Source organism: Hemitrygon akajei, chromosome 10, assembly GCF_048418815.1.
Source record: "Hemitrygon akajei chromosome 10, sHemAka1.3, whole genome shotgun sequence".
Classification (NCBI taxonomy): domain Eukaryota; kingdom Metazoa; phylum Chordata; class Chondrichthyes; order Myliobatiformes; family Dasyatidae; genus Hemitrygon; species Hemitrygon akajei.
In genome coordinates this window covers 25,326,025-25,338,981 of record NC_133133.1, presented here as the reverse complement: position 1 = coordinate 25,338,981, position 12,957 = coordinate 25,326,025, and the positions used below count along the sequence as shown (strand labels likewise).

The window sequence follows — 12,957 nt, the reverse complement described above, 5'->3', positions numbered from 1 at the left end:
CAATCCCCTCATTTAGTTTCCAATCATTCCCAGGTTCCACTAACTACAAACACCTGCTTTCCAATGCAGTATAAAAACCCTGCGATTACAACAAGGAGATGCCAGTTTGTTGGTCGACTCTGGTGTGAGTAACCTTGTTTCATGGTTCTTAGGACTGCCAGTTCTATGTCTAGCATCACTCCTGGATACCGATTCCACGTTCGCTACGTCAAGAACGCCTCCCGACTCTGCCTCTGCGCCCGTGTTCTGCACTTAGGTTCATCCACTGGCATGCTTGTGTAACAGTGACATTCAAATTCTCGCCACTCTGCTGACTCCTGGACAAGTCAGGCGTTCGATGTGTCGTATGGCTGCTGACATTGGAGAGGATAAGCAAAATCTACAGCGTGGTTGGAAAGCCATTTGGCTGCGGTTGAATGAACAGACCCAATGTTAACAGGCTGGGGAAAGGCAGGCAGAAGAATTCTGAAGAAATCCCTGATATGAGGAACACTTCAGAACAGTGTGGTTGAAACACTCGGAAGTTCCCACAGAAAATAAAGATCACATAAAGAGATGTCATAATGGTCGAATGAAATCAACTTTGATGGATGACCTGAAATCAGATGTTGTCAGAACGGCTTGGTTAAAATAATCAAACTGGAAATGAACCAAACACTTCATGGGATCAGTTAATGTATATCGAGAATCTGGTGGAATGAGATGGGGAGGAGGGAGCCTCATGTCGACGAGACAACTTCATCTGAGGAGCTCCTGCAGTTTCAGGGGGTCTGGCAGCAGTGGGATCTTCCTGTGCACTCTTTCAGCCACACTCTGGAGCAGCTTTCTCTGTCCCACTGTCACACTGACACTCAATGGCTTGCAGATACTATTACAACAGTCCTGGTTTGACTGAAACCTCAACAATTGGTGGGCTCCCTCTGCCCTCCAGTAGTTGTGGGTTAATACTGCAAGATATCAATGATTTCAGTCCAATTGGCTTCAGTCCATATTGGCATCTGAACTACAAAGGGTGAATGAAATCAACACTGGAGCAAAAAAAAACACCTTCAAATATTGCAAATACAAATTCCCAGAGATAAAGGCAGACAGTATCAGGAGAGAGAAGCGAACTGATTAAAATCATTTAAAGTCCTTCCCCAGAGCAGAGGAATTTAGACATTTAATAATTGAAAAACAAGTACACTGACCCAGAAAACATCCCCTCTCACACTGAGCTCCACTCTCCAAAGAGACCAGGTGTTGTTGTCTGATCTCACTTCAGAGCATTGCCTTGGCAGAAATGAACAACTTCCTTGACCAGAGATATCAGTTACATTCCCTGTAACAAAGTTTATCTACAAATCCTCTGTTAATCAGTAATGTTTGTCCAGAACAGTCTTTTCTGATGCCGCAAATGGGGCCACAACCTTTTGCTAAACAGAAAAGAAACACAACCTGTTCCCTGCAGAGACTGAGTCAAAGGGCGATACAGATAACAAACAGACCTTTCAGTCCACTGAATCCAAGCACCCATTCAGCATCAGGTTCATTATTACCAACATATGTTGTGGTATCTGTGTTTTACAGTAGTAGTACAATGCAATGCACCAAAACACTATCAATTACAACAAGAAATATATGTGAAATGTAAATTAAATAAGTAGTGCAAAAATAGAGAGGTAGTGTTCATGGGTTGGTTCATTGTCCATTCAGAAATCTGATGGTGGAGAGGAAGAAGCTGTTCTGAAACATTGAGTGTCTGTCTTCAGGCTCCTGTACCTCCTCTCTGATGGTAGCAATGTGAAAAGGGCATGTCCTGGCTGGTGAGGGTCCTTCATAATGGAGGAAAATTTCTTGGCACATTGCCTGTTGAAGATGTCCTTGACGGTGGGGAAGCGAGTGTCCATTCTGAAGCTGGCCAAGTTTACACCAACATTCAGACTAATCCTATATTTACCCTATTACATTAAATCTCCCCATGTTCCCATCACCCTGCACTTGCACCCACCCCTGTTCTTCAAGAACTCCTCATTTATGTGACTTACAGCAGCCAACTAACCTCCCAAGAACCATGTCTTCATGACATGGGAGGAAACTGGAGCTCTCAGGGAAGTCCCATGCTATGATGGGAGAATTGCAAACTCCATAGAGTCAGCAAATCTCCATTTTGAGGGCAATTAATGTGTTGTGCCTAGATTCTTGGTGACGTTCTTGGCCAGAAACTTGAAGCAGCACACCCTTTCCACCACTGACTCCTGAGTGAGGACAGATGGGTGTCCTCCTGACTTTCTCTTTCCAAAGTCCATAATCAGTTCCTTGGTCTTGATATTGGGTACAAGGTTGTTGTTGTGTCACCACTCAACCTGCCAGTCTATTTCACTCCTCTGCAAGAATCATGAAGTTATGATAGACAACTGTGGCAAGTGAGGGAGCTAGGGCTTTACTCTCTGGAGAGAAGGAGGATGAGAGGAGACATGATAGAGGTGTACAAGATATTAAGAGGAATAGACAGAGTGGACAGCCAGTGCCTCTTCCCCAGGGCACCACTGCTCAATACAAGAGGACATGGCTTTAAGGGGTGGGAAGTTCAAGGGGGATACTAGAGGAAGGTTTTTCACTCAGAGAGTGGTTGCTGCATGGAATGCACTGCCTGAGTCAGTGGTGGAGGCAGATACACTAGTGAAGTTTAAGAGACTACTAAACAGGTATGTGGAGGAATTTAAGGTGGAGGGTTATATTGGAGGCAGGGTTTAAGGGTTGGCAAAACATTGTGGGCTGAAGGGCCTGTACTATGCTGTACTATTCTATGTGATATGTTCTATGTGAGTAGGTAAGAAAACATTTGGTATGTTGGCCTTAATTGTGTAAGGGCTGGAGATGAAAAAAGGTAAGAATTGTTACCACTCTCCAGTGTGTTGGTGAGGCTGCACCTGGAGTACCACACTGTTTGGACTGATTCCTATTAACGTTGGAATCAGTCCAAATGAGATTCTCCAGGCCAATTAATTGAATGAAAAAACTGTCCTATCAGAAGAGGCAAAACAGTTTGTATCTATGTTCCATGGCATTTGGAAAACCGAGGGGTAATCCTTTTGAAGCTCGTCTGGTCGTAAGGAGGCATGATAGGGTAAACGTGGAGATGTTTTCAGCAGTGGCTGAGTCACAAAAAAGGAGGTGCAGTTAAATATAAGGTGAGCAGAAAGCAATCGCGGTGTGGAGTGAAATCCAGGAATGATCCATTCATGAGAGCTACATCTCGAAAAGTATTTAGAATGGAGACAGGTAAATATAAATCTGAAAGATGATAGACTTAAGTGGTGAGGTACAGAGAGGTGTTGAAGCCCTTGGGTACATCATATTGAATGGTGGGGCAGGCTCGAGGGACCTGGTGGCATATTCTACTCCTGGTTTGTGTTCTTTCAATGTTCAGGTCTCACTAACATTATTGCATAGTGCACATGGCCCAGACAGTAATGAAGCAATTATTATTACTCTCTGAACCATTTGCAAAGAGGCATAAAATAAGATTAGAATATTGAATGATTATTAATTTAATTGTTCTGCTTTATAACTTGGACTTGAGGTACCCAGTACTCCTTATGCCAAACCCTTGGTTCTATCATCTCATTGGTTTTATATGCACAGCAACTGAATCTCCAAAATTGTCCACACCTCTCAGTCAAAATCCATTCTAATAACTGAGCTGTACAACAGGTAGTTAAGACAGCCCGATGCATCACTGGCAGCAGCCTAGCTGCCATATGTACAGAAAGGTGCCAGAAAAGGCCAGCCATGTTACGAAGGATCTGCTCATGGACTTTTGTCCCACTCCCATCAGGGAAGAGGCTATGCAGCATTCACGCCAGGTCCACTAAACTCAAAAATGGTTTCTTCCCCCAAGCTGTCAGGCTGGTCAACACCTCCACTCATGAATCCACCTCCTACATACACATCACCCAGTGATGTCCTATCTGTAAAATAAGTTAAGGATATAACAGTCAACTCTACATTGTGTTTGATGCGATTGCTTTTTGTTTTATATTTATTGTGGTTTTTTTTTGTTTTTATTGTATTCTTTATGCTTGTTGTGTTTTTTTAATGCTGATTAGGTCCAGAGTAACAATCATTTTATTCTCCTTTGAACTCTGGTACTGAAGAATGATAATAAACAATCTCAAATGTTATCTCTGGTAAGAGACTTTGAGACTTATGTTCATATTCATGTCTGCCGTGAACTTCTCCACATTCCACTTCACTCCTCCAACATAAATGGTCCCCACACCTTGCCGCTATGCTCAGCTTGCTCACCAGCCCAGTCATCCCCGCCCTCTACTGTCTAGGCTGCAGCCACAGACTCACGGGCATGTGCAAGGGTTTGAGGCTCTCGCATTGCTACTTTTGGGCTCCCGTACTACCTCACTCAGTCACATTCTCCTTGTCCTCTTGGCTGACTAACCCTGCAGTGCTTAATTTAAGGAGTGTGATAGTGTCTTAGAACAAAATGTTTCAATGACTTGCCCCCCACCTTAACCACACCACAGCATCTGAAGCCCAGACTCCAGCTCATTCTTTCTGAGTTGGAGCTTCTCAAGCTCTAGGGACTTCCACACTTCTGGTTCTCAACTTCAATGTACCAACCAACCTGCTATACCTATCTTAAAAATGCTCCATCAAATTATCTATTTCATCAATTTAATTAACCTAGCCTATGCACACCAGTCCTCACGACCTTCTATAGATGTGTAGTGGAGAGCATCTTAACCTGCTCCATCACTGTGCGATATGGCGACTACAGTGACAGACAGGAGGGCTCGATAACAGGCAGTTAAATCTGCCCAATGTATCACCAGCACCAGCCCGCCTGCCATTAAGGACATACATACAGAATGATGCTTGGAAAAAAAAGTCAGCAATATATTAAAAGTTCCCGCCCACCCTTCTTACAGACACAAAAAGATTATTTAAAATAGATGAGGATTTGAACAAGTACTAAAAAAATACAGGGAAATATGACTTGCACAGTATAGATGCTAAAGTGTCAGCTAACTTTGGTTTCATCTGGTAACCCAGTTATTTAGGAGACCCAGTTAATGCAAGCAAATGGAATAGAGGTTGGTGAATCTGTGGAATCCGTTGGACAGACAGCTGTGGAGGCCAAGTCACTGGATATATTTAACATGAAGCTTGATAGGTTCTTGATCAGCAAGGGTGTCAACAGGGTGAAGCAGGAGAAGAGGTTTGAGGGAGATAGTAAATGAGCCATGATCAAATAGTGGAACAGATGATGGATCAAATGGCCTAATGCAGCTAAATACGCTCAAGACTGTGGAGATGCCAGTGGACTTCAGGAGGAGTCCCCCAATACTCCCCCCACTCACTACACTCAACAGTATTGTGTCTGCTGTGGAGACCTTCAGACTTCTGGGTGTCACAATCTCCCAGGACCTGAAGTGGACACCCAACGCGGACACTCTTAACAAAAAGGCTCAGCAGAGGGTGTATTTCCTACGTCAACTCAGGAAGTACAACCTGCCTCAGGAGCTGCTGATTCAATTCTATTCAGGAATAATCCAGTCTGTTCTCTGTTCGTCCATCACTGTCTGGTTTGGATCAGCTACCAAACAAGACAAGAATAGACTCAAAAGAACCGTCAGGGCTACGGAAAGGATTATTGGTGTGAAGCTGCCCTCGATCCAGGACTTATATGCATCTAGAGTCAGGAAGTGAGCAAGCAGCATTACTGTAGACCCATCACACCCTGGACATCACCTGTTCCAACTCCTTCCTTTTGGTAGGTGCTTTAGATCACTGTATGCCAGGACAAATAGGTACAAGAACAGTTTCTTTCCGTATGCCATCAGTCTTATGAACACTTGAATTTTAGTTTATTATAAATCAAGTCCACCTGTACATTCAATGAGGTGGACCTCATTGTATATAGTTTATGATTATTTGCACTATTGTTTTGTTTGCTTTTAATTCTGTACAGAGGGAGCTCAGGGAAACCGGCATCAAATTCCCTGTATGTGTCCTCATACTTGGCGATAATAAAGGATTCTGATTCTGACTCTAATTCTGTTTTATCTTAGCAAAAGCATTCATATCTGACTTCACATATAATTACGCATTTGCGACCTTCTCTTTCGTCAGCTACCTTCTTGCTTCTAATATACTGTACTTAGAAAAGATTTTAGAATTTTTCTACTTGCACCTTTTGATCTAACTTTTTATATATATATAAAAGAAAATGAACAGACTTTAGGAGTGTTGAATGTAAGTTTCTAAGGTTATACTGAGAAAGGGTAAATAATGAGAATCTTTTACTGGGGTAAGGGAATCTAGAACTAGAGGACATAAGATTAAGGTAAGGACAGGTAAGTTGTTCACACAGAAAGTAGCAGTTATCAGGATCGAGTTGTCAGAGGAGGTGTTAGAGGCAATGTCTAAAAGGCATTTAGACAGGAACATAGGAAAGGCACAAAGGGGTACTAGGGTATTTGTGTCCTGTTCAATTGTGTCCCGGTCATTAGCGTCCCTGGACATCTGCGTCCTTTTTTTTTGCGTTCCACTATATGTAACTATTACTGGGTAACAGACCCTGTGTTATATATGCTAAGCCTCTTAGCTCAGCTCAAAAAGTAATCAATTAGGGTAATTGTAGGCAAATGAGGGGAGCCTCGTTTGCACTGAGCTACTTATAAACAAACCCCCACGTTTCCTGTTACAATTTGGCTTTAAATTTACTTTTTTTTCAGAAACTAAGCTATATCACAGTTCTTGAAATCAAGCAAAGGTGGAAACATACTTGATGACGGAAATTATATCTATCACTATCATAAGAAAAATGCCGCGGGCACGAAAACTTACTGGAGATATGTGGTATGATCCTGCAAAACAAGAGTTCATACTGAGAGCGATGTAGTAACAAAACGAATCAATGAGAATAACCACGGTTCTTCTGCTGCTGCAATTAGAGCAAAATAATCGATTTTAGAGTTTAAAGAAACTGCGATATCCTCACAAGAACCAACAACACATCTCATTGGAACAACTTTGTCAAAACATGATGAATTTTCAATGGCAGAAATGCCCTCTGTCTCAGCAATGGGGAGAAATATTCGTCACTGGAGACAGAAAGCACAAAATGCTCCATCTATACCAAACCAAAGATGTAATTACGAAACACCAGAAGAATATTGTGTTCTCCCCACTGGAGAAAGGTTTCTTGCAATTGATACTTGCAAAAATGATGAAAACAGAATGCTCATCTTTGCTTCTGAAGAGGGTTTGGATGACTTGACATGATTTCAGAATTGGGCAGCAGATGACTCTTTTAAAATTTGCCCACAAATCTATTATCAAATGTCCAAGATGGTACATTCAGTATTCTCCATGTTTTTGCTCTTCTACCCAATAAAACTAAAGAAACATATGACCACCTATTCATTCTTTTGTTGCAGACTCACCCTCAACTTAATCCCAAATTAGTGCTGACGGATTTTGAACTAGGAGCAAGAAAGAGTATAGCAGAAACATATCCTAATGCAACAATAAGGGGTGGCATAATGCTATCCAAAATTCAATTACTTGTCAACACCTCTCTGTTTGGAAATTAATTGATGCATTGAAGAAAGAGGAAGCTATGGCCACAAAGCAGAAAATTGACTACCAAAGAGGGATTATTGTCCAACCAAGAAATAAGAATATCAATAAGCACCTTCAATCATTAATTGCATGTTACAATCCTGAGGACAAATTAAGTTTCTTACAAGGGGTTGCCCACAAAATGCATACTTTTAAAGTTTGCACTTATAAATAAATAAAATGCATGCTACAATCCCTTTTTTAATTAATACAACTGTTTTTGATAAAAAAAACATGAATATGTAAAATTATATCTTTTATGAAATATACATATATTGGGATACAAATCTAATATAAGATATACATATATTGGGGCACAAAAGTCCAGGACGCAAAAAAAACCGGATGCAACTGTCCAGGGACGCCAATGATGGGGATGCATTTGACCGGGACACAGTTGTCCAGGACGCAGTTGTCCTGTCACCACATAGAGGAATATAGTTTAACACAAACAAATTGGAATAGTTTAGACTGGCATCATATTTGGCATGTATGAGGTGGGTCAAAGGGTTTCTACTCTACCAAATCATTTCAGAATCTGTTTCTCTGATCAAGAAGTTCCCACTTGCTTCAAAAAGACAACGATTATACCAGTGCCTAAGAAGAATAATATGGGCAGCCTTAATAACTATCGCCCTCACATCGACAGTGATGAAATGTTTTGAGAGGTTCGTCATGTCTAGACTGAACTCCTGCCTCAGCAAGGACCTGGACCCATTGCAATTTGCCTATCGCCACAATAGATCAATGGCAGATGCAATTTCAATGGCTCTCCACACGGCTTTAGACCACCTGGACAGCGCAAACATCTACGTCAGGATGCTGTTCTTTGACCATAGCTCAGCATTTAATACCATCAATCCCACAATCCTGATTGAGAAGTTGCAGAACCTGGGCCTCTATACCTCCCTCTGCAATTGGATCCTCAACTTCCGAACTGGAAGACCACAATCTGTGCGGATTGGTGATAACATATCCTCCTCGCTGATGGTCAACACTGCCGCACCTCAGAGGTGTGTGCTTATCCCACTGCTCTACTCTCTATATACACATGACTGTGTGGCTAGGCATAGCTCAAATAACATCTATAAATTTGCTGACGATACAACCATTGCTGGTAGAATCTCAGGCGGTGACGAGAGGGTGTACAGGAGTGAGATATGCCAACTAGTGGAATGGTGCCACAGCAATAACCTGGCACTCAACTTCAGTAAGACGAAAGAGCTGATTGTGGTCTTCAGGAAGGGTAAGACAAAGGAACACATACCAATCCTCATAGAGGGATCAGAAGTGGAGAGAGTGAGCAGCTTCAAGTTCCTGGGTGTCAAGATCTCTGAGGATCTGGGATCTAAACTGGCCCCAACATATCGATGTAGTCATAAATAAGGCAAGACAGCAGCTATACTTCATTAGGAGTTTGAAGAGTAAACAAATACACTCAAAAACTTCTTCAGTTGTACCGTGGAGAGCATTCTGACAGACTGCATCACTGTCTGATATGGAGGGGCTACTGCACAGGAGCGAAAGAAGCTGCAGAAGGTTGTAAATCTAGTCAGCTCCCTCTTGGGTACTAGCCTACAAATTACCCAGGACATCTTTAGAGAGTGGTGTCTCAGAAAGTCAGCGTCCATTATTAAGGACCTCCAGCACCTAAGCCATGCCCTTTTCTCACTGTTACCATCAGGTAGGAGATACAGAAGCCTGAAGGCCCACGATCAATGATTCAGGAACAGCTTCTTTCCCTCTGCCATCCGATTCCTAAATAGACATTGAATCTTTGGACACTACCTCACTTTTCTTTAAATTTACAGTATTTCTGTTTTTGCACTTTTTTGTAATCTATTGAATATATGCAATTTATTATTATTATTATTATTATTATTATTATTATTATTATTATTATTATTATTATATTTTTCTCTGATAGATTAAGTTAACAAATTTCATGTCACATGCTGGTGGTAATAAACCTGATTCTGATTCTGATTATAACTACCAATTGTAAAATTTAATTTCAGCCACCTGGTATGATGTCTGTCGTTTAATATGATCCAGGAGAAGATTTATGTTTAACAAAGCACATAGTTTTCCTTTGTTCTGCACTGTTGCTGAGAAGTCGCCGGAATCCTTATTCATGGACAATCAGTTTTTGAAGGTTGGGGGCGCTGTTTGAGAGAAGGAATGGGGAAAGAGACTCGCTGGACGACTTCCTGTTTCCGTTATCGCCGCCTAACAATGGTGGTGGTTGTGTGAACAGTGCGCCCTTGATTCAGCGCAACGTTTTTACCAGGAGAGAGCCGGTAAGAGATTCGGGCGCCGCGGGGGCCCGGGCCGATCGTGAGGTTACTGCCCACGGCTAAAGGCAGAATTCGGCCCGGTTGTTGTTGGTACCGCCGGAGGAATGGCGTAGGCTCTGAGGCCTAGCGCCTTACGCAAGTCCCAGGCATCGGGCTCCCGAAGGCCGAGGCTTTTTCCTGGGTTCTGGCAGAATAAAACCTCCCCATGGAAGGCCTTAGTTCTGTGGGATGTTGGTTCGATTTCTTAAAATATCGAAGACCTTCTGCAACCAATCCCTTCCCGGTGGGGGTGTATGTTTAATATCAAATATCAAGTGTCACCCTAAGAGCATTTTATCATATCAATCTTTATTCCTCTTCCTTTAAAAAATATTTTTTTCTGTCAGTTTTGATTAAGTAAGCCGGACCAAGTAGTATTATCGCCTCTATTTCTGCCCCATTTCACCGACAGTTTCCCCTGTTCTGTGATCATTATGAATAGGCATTTCCTGCTGGGGTGTATTGCATAAATGTTGCTTGAATTGAAAGGTTAGAGGTGGTGGTTTGCCTCTGCTTTATTTTGAACCTTTTTATGTATTCAGTCACAACTCTATCTGAAATATTGTAGAATTATTGGTAGAAATTTTCAGTTTTAACTGATTGCATAACTGGATTTATGTAGGTCAGTATTTTGATATAGTAGCTGGAATGCGTGGTCACTGCTTGGGAACAAATGGTTGACGTTAAAATTATTTATTATTTTCCATATTAATGTACACTTGGCATTTTAGGAATGGAATTTTCTGTAAACACTACAGCAGGGTTGTAATGTCTATTATTACCTACGTTGCAGTACCACATATTGCAAAGAATTAATACTTTCATGCTGAACTATACAGTCTAGAATTATCCATCAAGTTTATGTTTTTTCTTTCTGAATGGTGTTCCTACTAATGAGGGGAAAGACTGGTAAGTGAAGGAATGGTAAAACAGTTTGTGTATGTGTTTTGGATGAATTCAGATTTTATTATTTGTCTCCTAACGTTTTAAATTTTGAATCTGGCTCTATATATATATATATATATATATATATGTGTGTGTGTGTGTCCTTTTTTGATTTGTCAATATTTTATTGCCATTTTCCTTTTCCCTTATCAATAGACCCCTTCTATTTATACCAGATGGGTTTGGGGTGGGGAGGGGAGAGATTCTGAAGCTTTATGTGGGATATTTGCTGTGCTTGTGCTTATAGTTAACAACATTTAATTTTTCTTCTTTGCGGGAGTATACTAATACTGTTGCACTTATCCATTTGACCAAATAATTGTTCCTTCCAATAGTTTCATTGTAACATAGCATTAGAAAAACCTTTATTAAAAACCTGCAATTATGGGGCAAAATTGTATCTGTGGTAGGAAACCAAAACTTTGCAGATCTGGAAGCCTGAATTGCAAAATATGTATGAACAAAATAGTGGAAATGCTCAGGTCAGGCATCTGATGAAAGTAAAATGGTCACTATTTTAGGCTGATGATCTTCCATGTACTATAGATTGATTTGGTATGATGCCATGTGGATTTACTCAAATGAGAATTAGATATCACGATACTGACTTATGGATGGTGCAGTAATCTGGGCTTTTTTTTTACTGAATCTTCAGTGGGCCAAAATGGAATCCAAGATCCGTGATTTCTTGTTGTATTATTTATTCTTCATAACTTTTACAGTTGATGTTTTATGATGCTTTAAACTTTAATGCACAAATAAGGACACAAATTAAGGAAATATATCAGAAAAGTGAAAAAAAAATTAGAGAGGGTAATTTCTGATTCGCCTGAGTGCAAGTTAAATAGTGTCCTTGTGGATGAGGGGACAAATGATAGGTTAAACAACACCCAGAAGTTTGGGTTAGCAGGCATAGAAAAGACCAGCGATCCCCAGGTCAGTGAGTGCTGGATCGGAGGTTGTGTGAGCGGGAGTCATGAGGACCAGTCACTCCCCAGATCACGGTCTGTGCAACCCTGAAAGTCGAGGCCTGAAGGCCAAACCCATGATTAGTTATTTCTGGGTCGAGGCGTGAAGGTCGAAGTCTCGTTGTGATCAGTAAGTCCTGGGGCGGATGCCCAAAGGTCAGCAGGTTTGGAGTGCAAAGCCAGTCTGGAGGTGGCCTGATGACTGGGAGACATCACTGGGAGTTGGAGGCCCAATGTCTTGCAAGTCTTAAGAGTCTGGGACCAGGAGGAAGGCAAGCTGTGCAAAATACAAACAAATAATAAATAAATAAATGAAACTGAGAACATGAGTTGTCAAGTCCTTTTAAGTGCTTAGTGATCAGTTCATTGTTGTGAGTGAGGTTATCCACTAGAGTTCAGAAGCTTGATCTTTGGGGTAATAACTTCCCTTCTGACCTTAGTTTTTCCAGCATTTTATATGTGTATGTTTAGGTGTGTTTTAAGTTGGAGAGAGAAGAAGATGGAGAGAACAGAAGGAACATCTGTGATAAAGTTCTGTGAAGGGAATGATTGCTTAATAATAAGACCTGGCAATTGGAGACAAAGGGAAAATTGAAATAATGGCATATCTGTGGAGAGAAAAATAGGTTACTTTAAATAGTAATAATAGCTCATTTGTAGAGCATTTTTCATACAGATGATGTTCAAAGTGCTTTACGATTGGATAAAGTGCAAACATGAAAATAAAATAAAAAGCATGAAAATAAAAGACAAAAGATGTTAGTTAAGAGCAAGGTTAAATGGGGTTTGGCATTTAAAAATGTCGACTGAGTCTGCATCCCTTGTAATTTTAGGTATTGAATTCAAATAAAACTGACCTCACAATTATCTTTTGAGGGAAATTGTTTAAATTTAAGAGACTGGCAAAAGAAGATCTGAGAACAGGAGGAGGATTATAAAACAAAAGCAATTCTATGATTTATTTATTTTTTTACTTCGTTTAGAGATGCAGTGTGGAACGGGCCCTTCTGGCCCAACAAGCCATGCCGTCCAGCAACCCATCTTTTTAACCCTAGCATAATCACAGGACAGTTTCTAATGAC

General features: G+C 41.1%; 1 protein-coding gene across 1 annotated transcript in view; it reads left to right on the top strand.

Annotated features, from left to right (window-relative positions):
* Positions 1-9,832: 9,832 nt before the first annotated feature.
* rlim (ring finger protein, LIM domain interacting) overlaps positions 9,833-12,957 on the top strand; it is a 65,766-nt gene continuing 62,641 nt past the window's right edge. Inside the window, exon 1 of the mRNA XM_073057926.1 lies at positions 9,833-9,926. The gene's annotated coding sequence lies outside the window, so the exon portion shown is untranslated. The remainder of the gene's footprint in view (positions 9,927-12,957) is intronic.